We start from the raw sequence: 23325 nt of genomic DNA, 5'->3' as shown, positions 1-23325 counted from the left end.
ATCTTTATTAAATGTTCTTTTTAAAAAATATAAAGTTTGATGTGTTTGAGTGTTTTGCCTCCATGCATGTATATTTGTGTACTGGATTCATGCTGGTACCAGTGGAGAGTATAAGAGGGCATCCTGTCCCTCTGGAATAGGAGTTATAGATTGTTATATTCCACCATATGGGTGTTGGGAATCAAATGTGGGCACAATGCACGAGCTAGCTGCAAGTGCTCTAAACCACTGAGTCATCTTTTAGTCCTTATTAAATGGTATTGAAATTTAAAAAAAAGAAAAATATTGATTTATGTAATCCTAGCCTAGAAGAATGTTTCAAGTCGGTGATGCTCCATTTCCCTTTAACAGAAAATCCACTGTAGCTAGAGAAAGCAAACAACATTCTAGTTTTTAATTACCACCGACATGGAATATGGTGGAACTTTGTTCCTGGCAGGACCAATGTAGCCACCACCTTTATGGAGAGTGGTGAAGTCAGCTGTATCTGTGCTTAGTGGGAAAGTAAAAGATTTTCTCTTTTATTTGATTGTCAGGCAGTGAGGAAAATGGTACCCATAGTGGCAAGAAATTGCTTCTCACTTTCCCCATCATTTGTAGAAGGAAATGGTGAGGAGGACACTATTAGAAATTGTTTATTTGGTTTTTTTGTTTTTTTTTGTTTTTTTTTTTGGCATTTCTCTGTCTCTTCTACTTTTGATATTTGAAATGTTAATTTAAAATCATGCCATGGTTTCAAAGGCCCTGACCATAGACCTAGCTCTGGGCCTCGAGTGTTATCTACCTTATAAGAAAATTTTGGTTTAAACTTAACAACAGGGAAGTTTTTAGTGTCTCTGTGTCATTGTGTAATTTTATAACTTATACAAAATATTAAACAAAAGAAAATAACTATGCATATTTAAATTCAACTGTGATTCCTATTTCTAGAACAAAGAGATATTGTGGGGGGCTTTCTGGGAGGGTTATTGTGAGTTTTGTTTTGTTTTATTTTGTTCGTTTTGGTGTTTTTCACTGCCAGGATGATATATACTGTAGGAATCTAATTCCTATAACCTCATTACAATAGTATCACATTACTCTAATTTTAAAGCAATCATTAACCTTCAGTCAGATTTAAAATGCAATTAGGGAAACACATTGCATTTGACTTCATTTATGTGAAGTCAAATTATAGGCAAATATACAGCATTGTTTTTCCATCAGTGTTTCAAAACTCCTTATTTGGAATGCAGTTACATTCTTCTGTTTTGATTTGAATTAACTTTCCGACTTTAATGTTCTCTCTACTTCCTAATTCAGTTGATTTTGCAGTTACATAAAATAGTACAATTCCATCTTTTAGAGAAATATTCTGACTACAACTCTCCAAAAATTTTATTTCCTCTACCAATCGCCCACAAGAAAGGGTGAATATACAAATTGTAGTAATTTTTTGTCAAAACTTGTGAATACAGTGGAGACTGAATTACATACAGGTCAGGTAGGGTTACCCTAGTAACTGCAAGAGCAAGCTGTCTCTATCTGTATCTATCGATCTATGTATCCCTGTGTGTGTATGTGTCTACCATCCTAATACCCTTGTGCATTTTTATTCATCATTTGTTTAGAAGGCCACATTTCTGCATTTAAAGATTATTCTGACAGACATACTCCATCAATGACCAATCTCATTAGTTTCTGAGCTATGTTTCTGAAAGTATGTTAAACAAACACAAAATACTTTTGCTTTTGTATTTCTCCATATATCCATTTTCTCTTTATATTAGCTCTTGATATTTGTCTTAAACCATAATGTTTATTTAAGGTATAATGTATGTTTCTATGATGGGTATTGAAAATATTGTTTCTTAGATTTCCTATTTTCTATGAGTGATCTCTTGATATTGTTTAAAAATTACTCTTTTTCCATGCGAATATTTTTTCGTCCCTTTAAAAAAACATAAAAGCATTTTTTCCAGATTTTTGAGTAACATTGTATTTACGTGGGGCATAGTCATGTATACATTCATAAACTATTTTGTAACTTTTTTCTTGTAATAAGATAACTACATTATTTTATGTTACTTCAATGATGCTAAAAATGTTTCCAAGCCAGAAATAAAATTTTAGATCATTTAAATGCATATATGTCTAATTTTTTAATCAAAATTTTATTTAAAATTTTGATTAATACATAGCAAAGTAATACTTCTGAGTAATTATAAGTGTTTCCTAATATTGTTACTTTAATTCAATATCAATAGGTCAAAACACATGAAAATATAACACATTTGTATTGGTTTTATATCATTGGCTATATATAGAACAATCTCATCTAAAAGACAAAATTGGGAAATTATTCTATTTTAATACATTTTTCTACTTGTTATAATTACATCTTTAATCTCCACAAAATGCTCCTGTGTAGAGGCAAAGACTCCATTGCAGCAGTATCTAAAGACTGCAGAGGTCTTTGTTATGTAAATGTACCTCTCTCCTTACTTCCTGGAGGAAATTGGGTGAACACTCTACCTTCTTCCATAGTGTTCTGTTTCACCACAAGTCCAAGAACAGTGAGAGCAAGCTACCAAGGCCAGAAACCTGATGCTAAAGTAAATCTTACAGCTGCATGATATTTATCTTAGATATGTTGCTATAGTAACAGGAGGATAGCTGCCCAAGTCATTCTTTCCCAGGTTTTTGTTTTTAAAATTCATATACAAATATTTATAGCATTTATAGTTGTATAAAGATATTTTAAAATATTAGTTTACAACATCAAAGACTCCAAGAATAATTGTAGATTATTTTCCTTTGATTTGTTATTTCCAGTTTTGTAGGATAATTATTTTTTAAATGGCATTAGAAGTTGTCTATTGAATATAATAGATGTTATTTTATGTTATGATCATTCAGACTATATACCTTTCATCATCTACGGTAGTCTGACATCAAAAAGTGTAGTGAAATGTTTTAATATATGAGACTCTCTAACCTCTATATACTGTATTAAAACAGAGGAATAATACTATTTCATTAAATAGTAGAAGCATTGAAAAACAGTATCAAATCAAAATCAAATAAATATACAGAAAATTTACATTTTAATAGTTTGGGGAGTAAAGTCAGAAAATAAAATATTACATTCATTTAAAGTCATTTTAGATAATGACTACTCTCCTTTTCAAATGAAGTAGCATCTGGAAACTGCATTTCTCTTTACATGCTACCTATACCTTTGATTTAAAAGCATCCCACCTCTGTCAGAGAATGCAATTTAAAAACTGACAGTGACTTAAGAGGAATGGTTTGTGAATTATTTACAAAATCAATCATAAAATGAGTATATGCAATTTCTATTCTAACAGATATGCAACATTTAAATATTTTCTTTAATCTTTTTTTCTTTTTCAGATAGTTTAAGGTTATTACGTTTAAGATAAGCCATGGTTAAAAAAAAGTTTTGATGTTTGAAAAATAGAAAAGATTAAGCAAACTTCTTATACTTGTAAGTCTGTTAAATATCCAAACCAAGGTTCCTGCAATGCTGTTCAGTGAAACAATTTTTAGACTGTTTATCATTTTGGATTGTTTGTCACTTCAATACACAGTAATGTTTGCCTTACACAATAGCAGTCTGGCTTAAATCTTAAACTCAGTCCTAATGCCCCCAAAAGACTATAAGAAGAGAATTTGATGCATGAAAGATAATTATAAAAGGTTGAACAATTTAGAGCATATTTGCTAGAATTTCTTGCACCTTTCCTAATATGATTTTTTATTCAGAAACTTTTGCAGCTTCCAAGCTACTTGAGAAAGTTCTATATCTTTTATAACAACAATAAAGTTGATATTATTTCTGATGACTTTACTTTCTTATACTGTTAGCTTGAAGTATGGCATATTGAAAAAATATTCAGGAAACCACAAACCACAGCTTTCAATAAAAGTTTGGTAGAAAAAAATTTCTTTTTACCCGAAAGGATTTTTCTTTATTAAATAATAAAAAACTACTGAGGTAAGGAATGATTGCTGATGCTTCCAATTGGAAGTCTTATTCTGAGACAGTCTATGTTTTTTCACTAATTTGGTGGTTAGAGGTACCTATCATATATAGACCTACTCTATAACTGCTGCTCTGTTGATCATAAATTTTTAAACCTATTTATAATTAAAATTTTGAATATAATCAAAGAAGAAACTTAAATTAAAATAACATAATGAAGCATACCTTAGATTAATGGTTCAGAAAAAGTTTCACAAACACAATTCCTACTTATATTTGCATAAATACACACACCATATATATAGATGATAGATAGTATAGATATAAATATATAGATATAGATACAAATAATGATGTGAATATTATTTGCACAAAGAGAGAGGCCTTTCTGCAGATAAAGAGTTTGTTTGACTTCCTCTGGAGGTTCTGGCTATGCATGGGCAGACCCATTGTCATTAGCCTTGTGGTGAATCATTGTATGGTTTGAGAGCAGTGTGAGCAATGGGGAGTAGGCATGGGGCAAGTGTGGGATCAAGGCATGTCCAAACCCCAGAAATCTTGTCCTGAGATCTGTAGGAGTAGGATTTCTGCCCAACCTCTAGACCTGGAACTGCACATATATTTGCCCACTGGAGGAGGTCACTCAGCCCAGTAGCCAGGTTAAACTTCCTCTCCCATTATAATGTCATGTCCAGCAGCATCTGGAATTCCTCCTTATGCCAATGAAGAATCCCAGCACCCTGGCCACAGCTGATGATGTTCACTTACCCCAACAGCCTCCACTCAGCCTCCAAAAGGTTTAGATGGTCTTTGTTCCAAGATTACAGTAAGCTATCTCACTGAAGCCTGTTTCCCAAGAGTCATTTGTCTGTACTCACTATCCACCAGAGGTCTCCATCCCAAGGTCATTCTGCTGTGAGTGCCCACTAAGAGTCTACTGGTTGTGAGTGCAGGCTAGTCATAGTGCTATGGATGGAGAAGCACAACACAAACAATAATGCATGGCATCATTGAGCAGAAGATATAATGAGATGTTTTATTCACTTCACAGCAACAAAAAAGAAAAAGAAATCCCCTTCAAGGATGCATCAGTGATCTAACTTTATCTTACAAAATCTCTTCTAAATTTTCCACAATTTCCAGAGGACAGCCAAGAGCTAGAGAGCTTGCTTTCAACATATGGTGTTTGGGATGACATTGAAGATCCTCAGTACCTCATGGCCTGACTATAACCTCTGTCCTTGATCTTCCATCAGTCTGCCAAAAACAGAGATAGCCAACTACATGCTTCTTTCAGAATTGGTCTTCTGAAAATATTAAAGCAATCACCCCAGGTGCCATTTCCCATCCTGAAGGGAGGAAAGCATGTAGCTAAGTATGCAAACAAGTAAAATAAAAGGTCAGAAATACCGAGTATCATAATTCAGCCTCCAGTAGCTGAATAGTTCAAGTCAGCTTGGGCAGAAAGGTGAGAGGGTTACATTGCCCCAGTGATCATACAATCTTCACCATCTTCAGCATATCCGACAGGGTATAGGTGTCTTCCCAGCCCTGCAAAGGTTTCCTCAGGGTCTGCTGCAAAGCCTAGGCCATTTGCAGGAGCTATGCTGTAGCAAGTTTCTGTTCAAGGTAGAGCTGCCAGAACAGGATCACTGTTCATTACTTCCTCAATTCACCAGACATAGAGGAGAGTCTAGCCAGAACTGAGTCCTTTAACCACAACTCAAAACACATAAGATTTAAAGACAAAGACACCTTCATTAGTCAGGATGCGATTGACCTTCTGTACAAGTGGGCCCACGGATGTTGGAGGAAGACAACTCATTCCCAGTATTGTGTCCTTACTGTCAAACATCATCAGCATTTTCAACAAATTTCAAACATTATCACAATATAGGACTAGAGTGCTTTTCCTCCTGCCAGGCTGGTAATATAGTCCAAGCCATCTGCAATGTGAATCTTCTTCAAGTCTCTCTATGAGGAATCAAACCACTGGCTAGCCACTTACAACACGGAGGACTACATCTCATCAGCATCTACATGGGGCTTTTAGAGATGATAATGAACAAAGAGGAAAGATGCTACGCCTATCCAGGATCATCAAAATAAGGCCACTGGTGTCTCTAAAAGCATCTCTGCATTTCTCACAGAGCAAGAATAGCTATCATGGGTTGATAGTATTTACAACAGAGATAACTGTTATCAATGGACTACCATAGGATAGGAGAGAAGTCTTTGGAAATTTCATGAGGTTGCTGTTCCTTGTCCTTTTTCTGTTTCTTCTGACCACTCAGAGACACACCTTTCAGCATCCTGGCTTCTAACTATCCCATGTTCCTGTTGGAGAGGAAGTTGACCAAAAGTACTGCCTGCCTTCCCCTTCCACATCCTACACAATAGAAGCACTACACAAGGCACTATGGAACATATGATAGGCAATGAGGCTAGTCAGGCCTGAAAACATACATACATATAAGTAACAATATACGGAGTGAGAAGCTTATATTTGGGAATATGCATGTGTGAACATGTATGCACATATATATTTATGCATGTAATAACAAGTAATGAAAGAAGAGGCCATAAACTTGAAGTGGCGTGGAGAGAGGTATATGGGATAGTTTGGAGAGAGAAAATAGAAGAATGATGAAACTATAATCTCAGAAGTTTAAAAATGAAATTATATATCTATATTTTTAAAAATGACTGGTTGCATGCTAGAGATTGGTTTTTCAAGAAGAAGACTATATATGGAAAGTCCGACTAATTGTTAACGTTTTCTAGGGTGAAAAACTAGGGTAATAATGAATAGTATGGAGATGGCAAAGATTAACAGAAAATAGTTACCAAAAGAAAAAGAAAGAAAGAAAAATTCTCAGAGCTTGGTGATTAAGATGTTTATTATGGGGCTAGAGAGATGGCTCAGTAGTTAAGAACTCTGAAAACTATTTCAGAGGTCCTGAGTTCAATTTCTAGCAACTATATGGTATCTCACAGGCATCTGTAATAGGATCTGATGCCCTCTTCTTGTGTGTCTGAAGAGAGTGACAGAATATACATAAAATAAATAATTCTTTTAAAAAAATAACAGACATTTATTACATGGGAAATGCTGTGGTTCTCTTAACAAGCCCTGCTTTTAGAAAGTCCACATGTATCGAGATAGAGCTCATTAAAGAGAAAAGATACATTGCAGGAGAACCTGGCTGCATGGCTGTTGTGGATAGAGAAGAGAATCAAGTGTTGCTACTAACAAATGATTTTGAAAGAGACACAAATGTTAAATAGACTTCAACAAAATGAGCTGTCAATATGCAAACAGTGTGTGTGTGTGTGTGTGTGTGTGTGTGTGTGTGTGTGTGTGTGTGTATGATGCAGGGGTGTGTAAACCATCCATAGAGGAGAAATAGTCTGAAGACAATGGTAAATCAATTGTCCCACAGTCTAGAGAAATACTGTCTTGTGGCTAATATCTTTCCTTTATATTAATATGAGTACTTGATTTGGTGTCATTATGGCCCACATGAACATGATGACCTTTCTATAATTCCAGTAATCAGAGACAGTCTGGACCAAGCTTGCCAGATATATCAGCCTAATCAGTACATTGTGGTTCAATTTAGAGACCATGTCTTAATGAACATGGTAGATATTGAAGAGGATGCCTGTCATTAACTCTGAATCTCTCCACACACACACACACACACACACACACACACACACACACACACACACAAGCCTTTCTTTAATTAGAAGAAGGGGTTATTTATAGAACAATCACACACACACATACATACAATACTTTAAGGTGTCTTAATTAGAAGTATAAGGAATACATAAGTATATTGTCCAAGACATCAAGGCAATTATAGAAGGTGTGACAGACTTTTTCAGATCTTGAAATTAATCTCTTTCAGTTGATTCAATTTGTCAGAATTTATGAAAAATATAATAAAATCATAAAGACAGAGCAATTTCCTACCTTATTGAAATTCTGAGAAGAACCAAGGGTGGAAAAATGAAAATAATAAAAAGAAAAGGCAAATTAAATGTGATGAAAATAGGAAAAAGAAGGAAGAGATGAATGGCTGAAGGACAAAGGAAGAAAGGAAGGAAGGAGAGAAGGAAGGATGGGAAGGAGAGAGGGAGGGAGGGAAAGAAGGAGGGAAGGAGGGAGAGAGGGAAAGAGGAAGGAAAGATGAATGGATGGATGCAAGAAAAGAAGCAAGCAAGCAAGGAAGAAAGGAAGCAAAGAAGGAGGAAGGTTGGAAAAAAGGATGGATTGAAGGAAAGAAGGATAGAAGGAAGGAAGAATGGATAGATGGATAGAAGGAAGGATAGATAGGTGGAAAGAATGAAGGACAGAGGGAAAGGGGAATATAGCATTAGGGAGATGATGAATGGAGAAAGAAGGATGGAGATGAAGTGAGGAAGGGGGCAGAAAGGGAAGGGCACAATACAAGGGAGAGAAGCAGACAGGAAGGAAACAGGAGGAAAAGAATTCTATCTTCAAATTTGTAAAAGCATCACGTTTCCTCTTCCAGTGAGTGTGTCCTTCAGCATTACAGGAACTGAATTCTTCATCAGCATAATAGGAACTTCATTCTTATTTTAATGGAAAAGGAATTTTGAGGAAAAGAAAAATGGCGGACAAGAAAAATTGGTTGCCCTGAACCTCTTCATATACTTTGTGAGTAGCCACAAAAGTTCCCGATCTCTCATCATTATTATATGACTATCTCTGTCACTCCTCGTGTTTGTAAAAATAAAATAACAAATAAAACATTAGTGATTGCAAGGCAAGGCAAAAAGGTAGAACAAGCTGTAATAATGTCCTGCTATGATAGATTACATCCAACTGTTTCTAGCCTGTGGCCCATGGGCCGAGGATAGGGATGGATGTTAGCCTGCATATACATGCCGACTTACTTCATATATATGATTTCTTCCATTGGAGCTTATGACAACTCAGTCTCACAGTTCTAGAGTATGGATTCTTCAGATGACTGCTCATGTTTCAATTTCAAAAGGAATAACCATGTCTGTGAATATGTTCCAAAATATTGTTTACTATAGAGTATATTTATGAAATATGGCAATATATATTCATAAAACTGATCTTTACTGGTCTTCTAAATAAATCTCTTTATCACAAATATCATTTACCCTATGTATTGAATGCTAATAATCCTTTAATCTTCCCATTGAAAGTTCAACTTATCTAAATTTTGCATTTTGATATGATATTATCAGTGATGAGATATGTGATTTTTGTCTCCTGGCTTACCCATTCATTACTGGGTGTGTAGCTGCCTAAATTACAAGTAACACTGCAGACATAATTTACATATCTGCTCATGGTTTATAAACTATTCTTACAGTGTGTCATTCAATATGGTTATTTTAGTTATTAGCACTCAGTTCTATAAGATTTAAGTAATTATTCATGTTTTCATCATTTATAGAAAGTAAAATGGAGCCTAATATAATTTTCCTGATATTTCAATATTTCCTTTTCATTTGAACATCAATTTCTTCAGACCTCAGAAAACATATTCTAAATACTTGTTAAAGGTTTTGACTTATTGGAAAATACAAGATTTGTGTTCTAGTCACAGCAGAACTTCAAAATTCCACCTAGGTGCTGTCAGCATCTGACTCACTTATACTACAGCTAATGCAGAATGCCAACAGACAAATGATATACTCATCGTATGACTCCACACAGGAATGACTACTGCCAATTTTAAGGAATGATAGATTTATCAGGAATATTTGATCATCAATGGTCAAGATCAAACGTATAATTATGTATAAAAGGCAAGAATAATGAATGCTACTGGAAGCCACTTTTATATCTGAGTCTTTTAATGCTAACTAAAAAAAAAGAGAGAGAGAGAAGAAGATTGTGAGGGATATTTAGGTTCTGTAAAGGAAACCAAAGCACAAGATACAGTACTGTAATGTTAGTAAAATGATGCCTTGTGCTTCTCTTAACTCAAACTAGTTTTCTTCCATGGACCTTGTGACTTATTAGAAATCTTTGTTTAGTATGAACTGATTGCTGTGTGGCAAAGAGAAAATCATATCCATCCCACTGAAAGAGCCATTTGACCAACAGAACAATCCATAAACTAGAAAAAGAGATGCATGCTCCTTGTAAAACTGACAGTAACTTAAATTACAGATCTCAGAGATAAAGGAAAAGAATCAATTTTTTTAAATGTCAGTTCTGGGTATGTGTGTTGGGGGATTAAATATAGAGAATATCTGTCCTTACACTTCCTTTTAAATTGTCTTAATGTTCCATGGAGATTAAATGATAGACCTACAGGTACAAACTGCATTGAGTACAGATTGAATCTCATACAGTGCAAAAACTTGGTAGGATGTTCAAGATAATACTTCTAGGATGTCAAACATGTCAAAACTAGTAACATTTGAATGCAATATTATTAAGGAATTGAAGTGCAGATTACGTTATCTTCTATCATTGGTGCTGTGTCAAATATTGATTCAGAAAAAAAACCTACTACTTTTTGCTTACTTTTTACTAAATGGTAAAAGACATGGGATGGAGGAGAAATGGAAAAAGCTTAAAAAGCTATCAAAATATAAACTATAATTGATGGTTATTCTTGATTCTTTTTCGGACCACACTGAAATTTGCCAAAACCCAAATGACTAGCCACAACAATGCGGAACATTTTCTCTTAATTAAATAATTTTAAGTGGAAAGACCCAAGTCTAAGTGTATCTTTCAGGTGAGAAAATAAATCTTTGATCGAGACCTTTTGAGAGGTGGGAAGATTCACCTATAATCTGGACCACAACTTCGGCTAGAAACTTATATATAAAATACAGATGAAGTAATTTCTCTCTCTCTCTCTCTCTCTCTCTCTCTCTCTCTCTCTCTCTCTCTCTCTCTCTCTCTCTCTCTCTTTCTCTCTCTCTCTCTTTTTCTTTCTCTCTCTCTCTCTATCTTTATTGATCTCACTCCCTTTTACTCTCTCTCTTCTTCCTTGTTATTGTTGTCATTAGCAAGTTCATTTCTTCACTGGCATTAGAACCTACTTCTTCAAGATTTTAGTGTATATTAAAGACCACCTGAAATATCTAACCTTAGTAACTGGATTCTTGTACCTCGGTTCATAGGCGTGTGTGTGTGTGTGTGTGTGTGTGTGTGTGTGTGTGTGTGTGTGAGAGAGAGAGAGAGAGAGAGAGAGAGAGAGAGAGAGAGACTCATGCCATAAGTTATTAAGAACTATTAATGGGTTCTATTAATCTAGAACCCATTACTCTTTTCTTTCCTCTCATCATGTCACAATTCAGGAATATCCCTCATCCCCAAGGAGAAGATAAAACTGTGCAATTTGCCTTTAGAAATTGTTTTATAAACACTGCCTACTCCTAGAGGGTACATTTAGAGCTTGTTTTTCAAAAAAAAAAATAACTCAGGAAACTCATAAGGAAATGAGACTAGCATGATAACTTGAGCTTCATAGAACTATACTTATTGTTTACTCTATTTTTTGAGTGCTACAAAAGAAGGCATACGTGTAAGGGGCTTAGACTTGCCAACTTACATAATACTGAATTCAATCTACATTTGGTTCTGAACACAAATCCATCTAAAGGATGCTGGCAATTGATTTGCAATGACCAAATGACTAATGTTGTGAAGCAAATCAATATAACTCAAAGACTGTGTCTTATCCATTTGGTAATCCATATTCTTCTCAAGGTGGAAAGTCATAATGGCATTAGGTAGAAAACTATCAGTTTTATTATATGTTTATTATGAGTGTCAGTTTTATTATATGAGTGTCTTAAATATCACCAAAATCTTGTTAACCTAAGCAGATAGACACAGGAATTCACTTTTCCCTTTATTCTTGGAAACCTCAGTGCCTTTTCTCCATACCTAGTTGTCATAAGCTACCCACAACTCCCAAACTGCACTAGGCTTAGAGTAAGGTTGTGGGGACTGAGAGAAGGTTAGTACATTAGTTAGGAGTTGACTATTGTGAATAACTACTATGACTAAGGCAACTCTTTTAAGAACAACATTTAATTGTGGCTGGCTTACAGGTTCAGAGGTTCATTCTATTGTCATCAAGGTAGTAACATGGCAACATCCAAGAAGGCATGGTGCAGGACGACCTAAGAATTCTATATCTTCATCTGAAGGCTGTTAGCAGAATACTGGATCCAGACAGCTAGAATGAGAATCTTACAGCCCTCACCCACAGTGACACAGCTACTCCAACATGGCTACAACTTCTCACTGTACCACTCCCTGGGCCAAAAATATACAAAACATCACAGTTGGGGATGAAGTGATATGGCTTCTGCTCTCATTTCTTATTCTAGATAATATTATTAGAAATATCAAATTCGATTCCATAGTCAAATTTCTGCCATATGCCTCACAGACATCACACTGGCCTAACAAAACAATTGAACTCTCGCCACTGTGAGCTGTTATTTTCTCTCAATTTTCTACCATGGTTTAAATCTTCAACACTGGCCACAACTTATTTTGAGAGCCTGGTATCCAGTCTGAGGTACCTTGAAAAGGTTAGGCAGGATTGACTGAAATAGACCTTTGAAGGGCAGACCTTTGAAGCTTGAAATCATTATGGTTCCAAGGATGCTCTGCTCTCTGGACAGAAGCCATGTGCACAATCTTACCACATTGTCCTTCTGTCTTAGAGCTATGCCAGCTACCATACCCACCATGATGTACTGACATCCCTCTGAAATCATGGGCCAAAGTAAGCATTTCATCCTGTAAGTTGTTGGTATTTTGGCCATAGTGATAAATAGCTATATGGGTTGAAAAGTTATTTGATCCATTCCTTCACTTCCTTGGGTGTTCACAAATGTATTTACTAAAATTGTAGATGATAGAATGAATGTGATTGCAGTTGGATAGGATCTTTGATGTCATAGATTTTATTTTATCCTTAAATTTTGTGCTGACCTTGTTCTTAATATGTCCCACTTTAAATGAAATATTAACAGAGAAGGAAAATGCAGCACTGTAATCATTACACCACAGTATTAGAGCCACTGTGAAAGAAGTAAAAGATCAGCCAGTAGGAGAGCTGGGCTTATTGATAAGATTGTAATCAAGTACACTTTATTCAGCCTCTGCTTCCCAGCCCGGCATGGCACGCTATCTTCATAACACAGTGTCAGAGTAGAGATTGCAGTCAGAGTTATTTAATAAATATCATGATATTTTATATAAAATGCATCTAAAATTGATTATATATACAGAAAAAAAATTATTTTCTCTCTTGAAACCGCTATTAACTGACCACATCTCTTCAGTAACAGTCATATTGTCTTATTTATGCTAGACTTTTATCTGGTTTGATATTTTATGACTTAGTGGCTCATCAAGAGTTAAGAGGAAAGAAGAAATGGTGCTGAGAGAAGCATATGCTGAGGGAATAGAGAGAAGGTGGAGGAGGAAAATGAGTGGTCGATTATGATCATATTTCATTGTATTGGCATATGAAATTACCAAGAATAAAGAAACTATTTTTCAAAGAGAAAGCACCATTTTCAAGCTTGTGTTTTTAGAAAATCAGCCATTTTTCAACATATAATTACATTCTTGCTTTGATTTTTTTTAATTTGCTTGCTTGCCTTCTTAGTTAGGCCAACATGAAAAACTGGAGAAATTAGAGAGGGTAGACTAAAATCCATTTACATGCCCTAGAATATTTCCAGAATCTCTAAAAGCTTTGAGTGTTAGAAAAGAAAGTTCTATTTATGTTGCTAGGAACTGTCTGCAGTAGCACAGTTAAATGGAATGAGCCATCCTATTATAAAAAGTTGTGAAATTAAATTTAAAAAGAACAAGTGTTTCGCAGGCAGGAGTCTCTTCTCATTACTGTAGTAAGAGATCTCATTTTCCTGATAGCAGTGCAGGAAGTATGAGCATGGAATTAGATATTATTTAATGTATTTTTACCTAATAGAGACACTGGTAATTTCAAATGTGTTACTGGGTGATTTCAGATGTGCTTATTGTCTGTTTCTCTTCTGAATTTTCAAGAATACAGAATATTTCATAATTTAGTTTGTAGCAGGGAGAAAATGTGTTTCATAGATATTTTCTTTGCAAAATTCCCATAGAATTAAACTGAAAGATTTTATTGCCAAAAGACCTAGTATCAAAGTTTAGAGAATGCATTCCCCAAATTAATAAATTTATAAGACATTAACTAATATCCTTTGTGAAGTATATTACTACTTTCTTCGAGCTCCCAAATTATGGAGATTTACAAGTGAGTGGTCTTAAATATGCTTCTGAACTTCTTGTTGTTTTACTACATGTTGTTTCTTAGGTTCTTCAAAATGATCTTTTAAAATTTACATCATGTCCTGTTTTCAAACATGACATTTAGAGAATTAATATACCTGAAGTACTCTCTTTAGAATTTCCTTCATGTTTCAAGAACAATAATCCTTACTGATCATTGTTTGTTTGAGAGTGAAAGTACATACTCTGATTCTTACCACAACAGGTGCCTTTGTAGACTCTCCAAGAGTTTCAGACATAGAAGTAACAGCCTGGAAATCACTATGGTTACTGCCTCTTACAGTTTGACTCTGAAATTCTCTACAGTCTCCTGGTTTGGATGCATGCTCTTCAACTTGTATCCCTATTTTGGAAGGATGTGGATTCTTTATGTCGTGCAACCTATAACATAGCTAGTTGGAAATGTCATTAATAGTCAAAAGTTGTACTTTTCCCCTGATTTCATTGTTCTCTGCTGCCTGACCTAGAGACTCGTTTATGCTTTCCCCTCTGTGATAGACTGAAACTTTCAAAACTGGGAGCTGAAACAAATGCTTTTTCCTTTATGCTGCTTTTTGTTCAGTTACTGTGGTTATAGTGATGCAGAAGTAACGAAGACACGAACACATTTCCATTCTAGTGCAAATGCTGGTAAATAACACAGTTCTTCAAATAAACATGTAAATATCTTTCTCTTCTGCAAAGCTTATGTAAAACACTAGGGAAAAGTTAAATTGAGCAAAACAATCTAATAGTCATCAAATTCTGTATTATGGTTCTCCAGAGGAACAGAACTGAGAGAATGAATACATATATACATATATATACATATATACATATATACATATATACATACACATATATACATATATACATACATATATACATATATACATACATATATATTCATATATACATAAAAATATATGGAGATATATTACTTTGGCTTACATGATAGTGGCTGGATAGTCCAATAAAAATAAAATAAAATAAAACTGCAAGCTAGAGAGGTGTGGGATATGGCAGATACTCAGTTTATGAATTTGAATGTTTCAGTGCCAATCATGGCACTGAAGGCCTGGACAACTACTGGAAAGTTACTGGTGAACACACTCAGCAGCATGAAGCAGATGGACAGACAAGTAACATTGCTTTTTCATTGGATATCATTATATCTAGGCTGCCTGCCCATTCTAATAGAGGATCTTCATCCTTCAACTCATCTTTCTTAGAAATACCCTCCCAGAACCTTCTCAAAAGCATCATTTTCAGTTGATTCCAAACCCACTCAAGTTAAAAATCAAGATTAATAATGAAAAATATTAAAGAATATATTTAAGTACTATAGGTCAAGACAATAAATCCTCAGAATACTCAGTGACATTGACATTGAGATTTTAAAACTCTTTTAGGCAAATTATGAATTCCAATCATTGGGCTTTAAAATGAAGTGGTACTTCTAGAAGCAATTGTTGGCAACTGCCTCTACAATGGAGCACAATACTTTGATTTTTTTGCAAGATTAACTTCATTTTTAGTTATGCATCAAAGTCTCTATCTCTATGTATCACAGAGCCCAGAAAAGGGCTCACCTCCCTTGGAGCTGGGGTTATAGAAAGTTGTGAGATGCGCAATAAGTTTCCTGGAACCAAACTCTGGTCCGCATCAAGAGCAACAAGACCCAAAACTACTAGCCCTTGTATTTATATTTTTATATGACTTTTTCTTACTTTGCATCTTTCTCTTTTACCCAATGATAGTTCCCCTTCTTAAAATAAGAATTATAAAGTAGTGTTCATTCAGGAAAAGGACTACAGATCTTCTCAGACCTAGTTGGGATATCAGCATTGTTACGTAGGAATAGAAGTGAGGTCACTAAAAATAAATTCATGTCAGGTAGAAATATTTTCTGGCTCTCTGAAAACACAGCCATTTCCTGGTTCCAGCCCTGGACTCATCCATTTGCTTTCTGTACTCATTCATGGGTTATTGCTTTGTGCTTCAGTTCATGCATCACCCACTCATGTTTTATGTCTCAAAGTTGCAGCCAATTTATTTGAGTAAATTGAAGGCTCACAAATATAAAAAGTTTTGAAGTTAATTACCTTTTCCATTGCTTTCTTGCAGAGTTTGAAATATGATCATCCTTCCTGGCATTAAGGTTACATTTAAAATAAGAAATGGTATGTATCTCTGATGCAGAGCAAGTAGGAAACAGACTGTTGGGACCCATCTGTGGCAACAGTTGCTTTGGTCTGCCTTTCTGTAAGATGTCTATGCCTCAGCATCTCAAGTTTTCTAACACCAAAGTAACAACTTTTGCATATATCCTATTCCTCAGTTCTATTCTATTGCCTTCATTGTTTTGCATATATCCTGTTCCTCAGTTCTATTCTATTGTTTCTGCATCCTTCATTGTTTCTGCTAAGACCACTAGAGAGGTGGAACCTATAAAATTTTCCATTCGTGTAGTTTCCTGCCATTCAAACATGAGGATTCAGATACCTAGAACCAACTTAAAAAGTCAAACATGAAAGGCAGGTGATAGTGACACACATCTTTAGTCCTAGCACTTGGGAGATAAAAGCAGGCAGATCTCTTAAGTCTGAGGCCTGCCTCGTGTACAGAGCAAGTTCCAGGACAGCCAGGTCTACACAGAACCCCAATCTAAATGAAACACTAAACTAAACTAAACTAAACTAAACTAAACTAAACTAAACTAAACTAAACTAAACTTAAAACAAGCATGAAGGAATATGCCTAGGATTTCAACACTCGGGAGGAAGACAAGGCAGAGACAGTCCGATCTTTGGAGCCCACTAGCCAGGTAATCTAACTAATTATTGATCTCTAAGTACAGTGAGAAAGTTCATTTCAAAAAGTAATGTGCTGAACAATTGCAAAAGCATACAAAACAACAATCTGTGACCTTCACACACATCTACACACAAACAAACACAAACAGACACATGTCACACACATATACACAAAATGTTTGCTATTCAAAGATTGGTAGAAGGGATGAAAATAAGTAGAAAGCCAACATCTTTAAACCATCTGGACATGGATAGTCAATACAGGACAGAACTATTTAAGATATCTTACCATCTTCAGTGGCAGACAGTGAGTACCACTGCCAACTTAGGCAACCTACAGTGTCCCAATGCCACAGTCATATCTGCTCCCTCATTAGCTACAGCAAGACAGAATTCTTACTGTTATAAATGATGGGAGCACTGAGCAGGTGACAGGCAGGCAGAAGCTTCTTCTAGATTAAATATAATGCAAAGAGACAACCTCAAAGATAACTCTTGAACAAATGATTCTTTGTTTATTGCATGAGGAAAAAGTGATATACACCTTGACAAAATGTCACTTAGTCTGACATTGGAGTAAAGAAAGTACAGTCACTTATTAACTTTCTGCCAAGGATCAGATGGATATTAAAAAGCAAACTTGTCATTCTTGCTATCACCAAGTTTATAGATATCTCCAGAAATCATACTGACCTGTGGCTAGAAAAAAACATCAGCTTGGGTTTCCTTAACTTGTCTGAGGCTGTGTACTTTGGCAAAAGACAAAAACAAAAACAAACAAAAGACAGGTATGATACCTAACTTCTCTATCATTGCTCACATCATAGAAAAAAATGAAAAATGTAAGTCTGTAAACTCTCAAACTTTGTGTTACAAGAGATCTAACAACAGCAACAACAGTTCTTGCAGTCACTACTTTGGCAGGATTAGTCCTGAAAACACTATCAGAGATGAAACAAAAGTAAAAGCTCTTTCACTGCCCTACCAGAGTGTGTGTGATAAAAGCTTTTATTAGTCACTAGGGTTAATCCAGAGAATCAGATATGTATTTTATCCTATTTTTTAATACCTCCTTGATACATTACATCCTGACTGAATTTTCATCTCCCTCCTCCCTATCCAATCCCTTCCACTCTTCCTTCTTCCACTTCAGAAAAGGACTAGCCCCCCCCCCCAGAGAATTCAACTAAACACGGCATATCAAGTTGTAAAATGACTAGTCATCTTCCCTTGTATCAAGGTTGGACAAGGCAACCCAGGAGGAGGAAAAAGTTTCAAAAAAGGCAGGCAAAAATGTCATAAATGGTCTCTGCTTCCTCTGTTAGAAGTCCCACAAGAAGACCAACTAACAACCAAAACATATATGCAGAGGCTTTAGATCATACACATGCAGGCTCTCTAGTTGTAGGTTTAGTCTAAGTGAGTCCCAGTGAACCCAGGTTAGTTGATTCTGTCGGTTTCTTATGGTGTCTTAGATCCCTCTGGCTCCTTCCTCCCCATCTTCTGCAGGATTCAAAACTAATGTTTGAATGTGGGTGTTTCAATCATTTGCTGGATAAAGTCTCGCTGATGATGATTATACTAGACTCCTCACTAGAAATATAGCAGAATCATTTTGCCAGATTTTTGTTTAATTTTATTTTGTTTTGTTTTTGCTGGCCATGCTTGGTTTTATCCTAGGTTTCTGAGCTATCTCACTTCTGGTTCCTGACACTCTAAGCAATGTCAGGGGTGGGCTCTTTTCATGGCATGAGTCTCAAGCTGAACCCATCATCAGTTGGCCACTTCCACAATTTTTGCACCATCTTTACTCCCAGAAAATCTTCCTGGCAGGAAAAAAAAATTGTAGGTCTAAGGTTTTGTGGCTAGAGAAGCTTTCCAGTCCCTCCACTGGAAGTCTTGCCTGGTAATAAGAGGTGGTCTTAGCTAGGGTCACCCTCCTAGGTTCCTGGGAGTCTCTTTCTAGCTTGTCCTCAAGAAACAATTCTCTTTAGCTCTCCCAGTTCTTTTGTTAGGCCCAAATCACAGCTACCTCCAAGATCAATGAGGTGCCAATCCAGATGTGCAATGCATACACAAAAGAGTCTTTGTTAAGAGGTCACAAAGAAAGACTCTCATGGTCACAGCGGGTCAGAATGAGAACACTGTAGAGTGTAGTAAGAACAGTGTAGGGGTGTGGGGTCTCTATTGTGGTTACAGGAAACTTGGGGAATTTTCATAGCAAACTATTATTTTTAAAACTACATTTTTGGAATAATCTATAGGAACAGAACATGGGGACAAAGTCACCTGACAAACAGAAGGGTAGTTTATCTATTCTCTGTAGGATGACTTCAGTTATCATCTCTATGTACCCTAACCCTGATATTGTAGGCTGACTGGCTGCTGCCAGTGGGAGGGTGTTGCTATGGTATGGTCAAGTGGACGTTGTGGTTTTCTTTCTGGAATTGGAGATTAGCACCTGTTCTCACACAAAAGGGTGTTTCTTCAAAAATAAAGGTGGTTGGGTTTTATGTTCTCTTCCTCCAACCTTCTCCAACTTGATTCCTCCTATTCCAGTCCCCTGCCTTCCAATCTATCTTCCTTACATACCTCTTCTATTTCCCTTTCCCACAGATGTCCCTGAATCCCCACCAGAGACTTCCTTGCTACTTAGTCTCTCTAGGTATGTGGACTGCATCACAATTATCTTTTCCAGCTAATATCTACTTACAAGTGAGTGTATACCATGTTTGTCTTTCTGAATCTGGGTTACCTCACTAAGAAAGATTTTTTTCTGATTCCATCCATTTTCCTGCAAATTTATGATGTTATTTATTTTTAAAAGCTGAGTAACTGACTGAAGGCTTCATTTAACTGAAGAAAAACTATTTCTTTTGAAAATACCCAAGAAAAGAAAAACAGTACACTTCTTTATAAATTTTTTTTCCTTTGTGGTAAATTATTTTGTTGCATTTGTTATTTAAAGTTTTATTTTCTATCTTTAGGCAAAGCTTTCAACTCTGTAAAATGCATCTAAAACTCCCAGTACATATGAAACATGACCTATCCTACATCAGCAAATCACCTTATGTTCTAGAGCCTCTTACCACTATCCACATTGCACTATTTTATTAATAAAAAGTCACATCTCTTTGTAGCTCAGTGGTAAAAATAAGCACAAGCTAAAGAACAAAATGTTTAATAAGTTAATGATAGAATAAATGGACAACAAAGCATTATTAGAAGAAAGAATAAAGGGCTATAAAGTTTCACCCTATAGATTTGGCTCAGTCACTGAAATCATCAACTCAGCACCTGAGCATGAGCAATCATTGACCTGTGAGTAATTCATCATGGACAGATGAGGAACTTTGAGACCATAACATTTACCCATGGAATGCTAACCATTAATAGATTCTGGGAGAAAAAAATCATTATTTTCAGTTGTGTGCCCACTGTAGATCCTACTAGGTCCCAATACGTATCTCCAAACCCAATTACATATGTAGACAGCCTGGATTAAACACAGTGGGTCCAGAAATCAAAACTAATAGACAAAAATATGAGAAGCAGATTTTCCAGTGTATTAACAATGTTTTTTTCTCATACAATATAATCTCAATAGTTTCCCCTTCCCTATACTATGCCATGTTCTTGCCCATCTCTTTACCTGTCTATATTTACTACCCTTTTTTCTCTCATTAAAAAAATAGGTTTCCGGCCATCAGCGGCGGCGGCGGCAGCGGCAGCGGCAGCAGTGGCTGCTCCAGCTGAAGGGCCATCAGCAGTGGAACCAAGGTGTCACAGGGACCAGTTAGGCCCTGCGCCCACGACCACTGACCTTCGCTGACCAGCCGGGCAGCAAGCAGCTGCAGTTGTGCGGCGCCTTTCCTGCACGGAGGCCACTTCAGAACTCGGCCTCCCACCAGTCAGGAGAGGAGCATCCATCTTGGTTCCGTACTCCAGGAATCGGACAGACTGAGGTACACAAACATAATCCGAGGCCAACACCGCGGTGGTCTGAGCCAGACGGGCGTTGGCCTGCACCCAGGCCCTGGGCGGGTCGGGGGGCCATCGGGGTGCCAACCCAACCAGGAGGTTTTTTGCCCAGGCCTGCAAGCGCGCCGCAGCCATTTTGCCTGCAGGACAACAGAGAGCTCAGGCGGGCAGACCTGTAACAGGCATAGCCTAAGGCTAACAAAGCGGGGGTCCAGGCCCCAAAAGGCACAGGACTGACCCCAAGAACTGGGCGGCTTGGTGGGCCATCTGTGAGTCAACCCGCCCAGGTGATTGTTAGCAAAGCAGACTCTCCCAGCGCTTTCAGGGAGCGCTGGCGCGCACGCCCGCCATCCTAGTCACCTGGCAAACCCAATTAACAGTCATAGCCCTAGGGGAACTTTGCTCGGACCTTGGCCTCCCAGGCTTTTGCCTGGACTCAGGGACTGGGCGGCCAGGCTAACCTTGTGTGCGACAGCCCGGTTGGCAGATCGGCTGCCCAGCGGAGTGAGCGGAACACAGGGGAGGTCACAGTAGCATACACCGTCGGCACTCCCTGGGAGTGCACACGGGCTCCATCTGCTCCACAGACACAATCTGGGGCAAGGCCTCAGGCAGAAGCCCTTAGCTCTACTCTCTCCTCTTCCAGATCCAGATCAGTCTGGGCGGCAGCATTACATCTCCAAGTCCTGCAAGTGGCTAGCTGGGCTTCCGGGCGGCCAGCTGGGAGAAGTCAGTGTGCTCCAGTGAATCCAGCGGGCCCCAGCGGGAGCCTTCGGGTGCCTGCTTTGGGATCGGAACAGCCTGGGCAGCAGCACACTGTCTACAAGCAGTGCAGGAGGTAAGCTGTGCACCAGAGGCCAACTGGGAAGGGGCAGCTTGCACTGGTGAGTCCAGCACTGACAAGATAAACTAACACCAGTGAGATCTAGATGGCAAAAGGCAAACGCAGGAACGTCACTAACAGAAATCAAGGCAATATGGCAACATCTGAACCCAATTCTCCTCTACCAACATGTCCTGGATACCCCATCACACCAGTAAAACAAGATTTGGATTTAAAATCACTGGTCATGATGCTGGTACAGGAACACATGAAGGTCATACATAAAGAAATTCAGGAGAAAATGGATCAAAAGTTAGAAGCCCTTGCAAAGGAAACACAAAAATCAATGAAAGAAATCCAGGAGAATACAAAAGCCAACAAGGAGGAAATGTAAAAAACACTTAAAGAAATACAGGAGAACTTTGCTCAACAGGCTGAGGTCATGAAAGACGAAACACAAAAATCTCTTAAAGAAATACAGGAGAACATTGGTCAACAGGCTGAGCTCATGAAAGAGGAAACACAAAAATCTCTTAAAGAATTACAGGAAAACACAAACATGCAAGTGAAGGAGCTAAGCAAAACCATCCAGGATCTAAAATCAGAAGTAGAAACAACTAAGAAAACTCAAAGGGAGACAAATTTGGAGATAGAAAGCCTTGGGAAGAAATCAGGGGACAGAGATACAAATATCAGCAACAGAATACAAGAGATAGAAGAAAGAATCTCAGATGCTGAAGATTCCATAGAAACCATGGACTCAACAGTTAAAGAAAATGCAAAATGCAAAAAGCTTGTAACCCAAAATATCCAGGAAATCCAGGACACAATGAGAAGACCAAACCTAAGGATTATAGGCATAGATGAGAGTGAAGATTTACAATTTAAAGGGCCAGCAAATATCTTCAATAAAATTATGGAAGAAAACTTCCCTAACCTAAAGAGAGAGATGCCCATGAATATACAAGAAGCCTACAGAACTCCAAACAGACTGGACCAGAACAGAAATACTTCCCGTCACATAATAATCAAAACACCAAATGTTCTAAACAAAGAAAGAATACTAAAGGCAGTAAGAGAAAAAGGCCAAGTAACATATAAAGGAAGACCTATCAGAATCACAGCAGACTTTTCACCTGAGACTATGAAGGCTAGAAGGTCCTGGGCAGATCTCATGCAGACTCTAAGAGAACACAAATGCCAACCAAAACTACTATATCCAGCAAAACTCTCAATCACCATAGATGGAGAAACTAAGATATTTCATGACAAAACCAAGTTTACCCAATATCTATCCACAAACCCGGCCCTAAAAAGGATAATAGGAGGACAACACCAATACAAGGAGGGAAACTTCACCCTGGAAAAAGCAAGATAGTAACCTTTCATCAAACCCAAA

The sequence above is a fragment of the Apodemus sylvaticus genome, chromosome 18 (genome assembly GCF_947179515.1).
Source record: "Apodemus sylvaticus chromosome 18, mApoSyl1.1, whole genome shotgun sequence".
In the NCBI taxonomy this organism is placed as follows: Eukaryota; Metazoa; Chordata; class Mammalia; order Rodentia; family Muridae; genus Apodemus; species Apodemus sylvaticus.
This window is presented reverse-complemented; position numbering follows the sequence as displayed.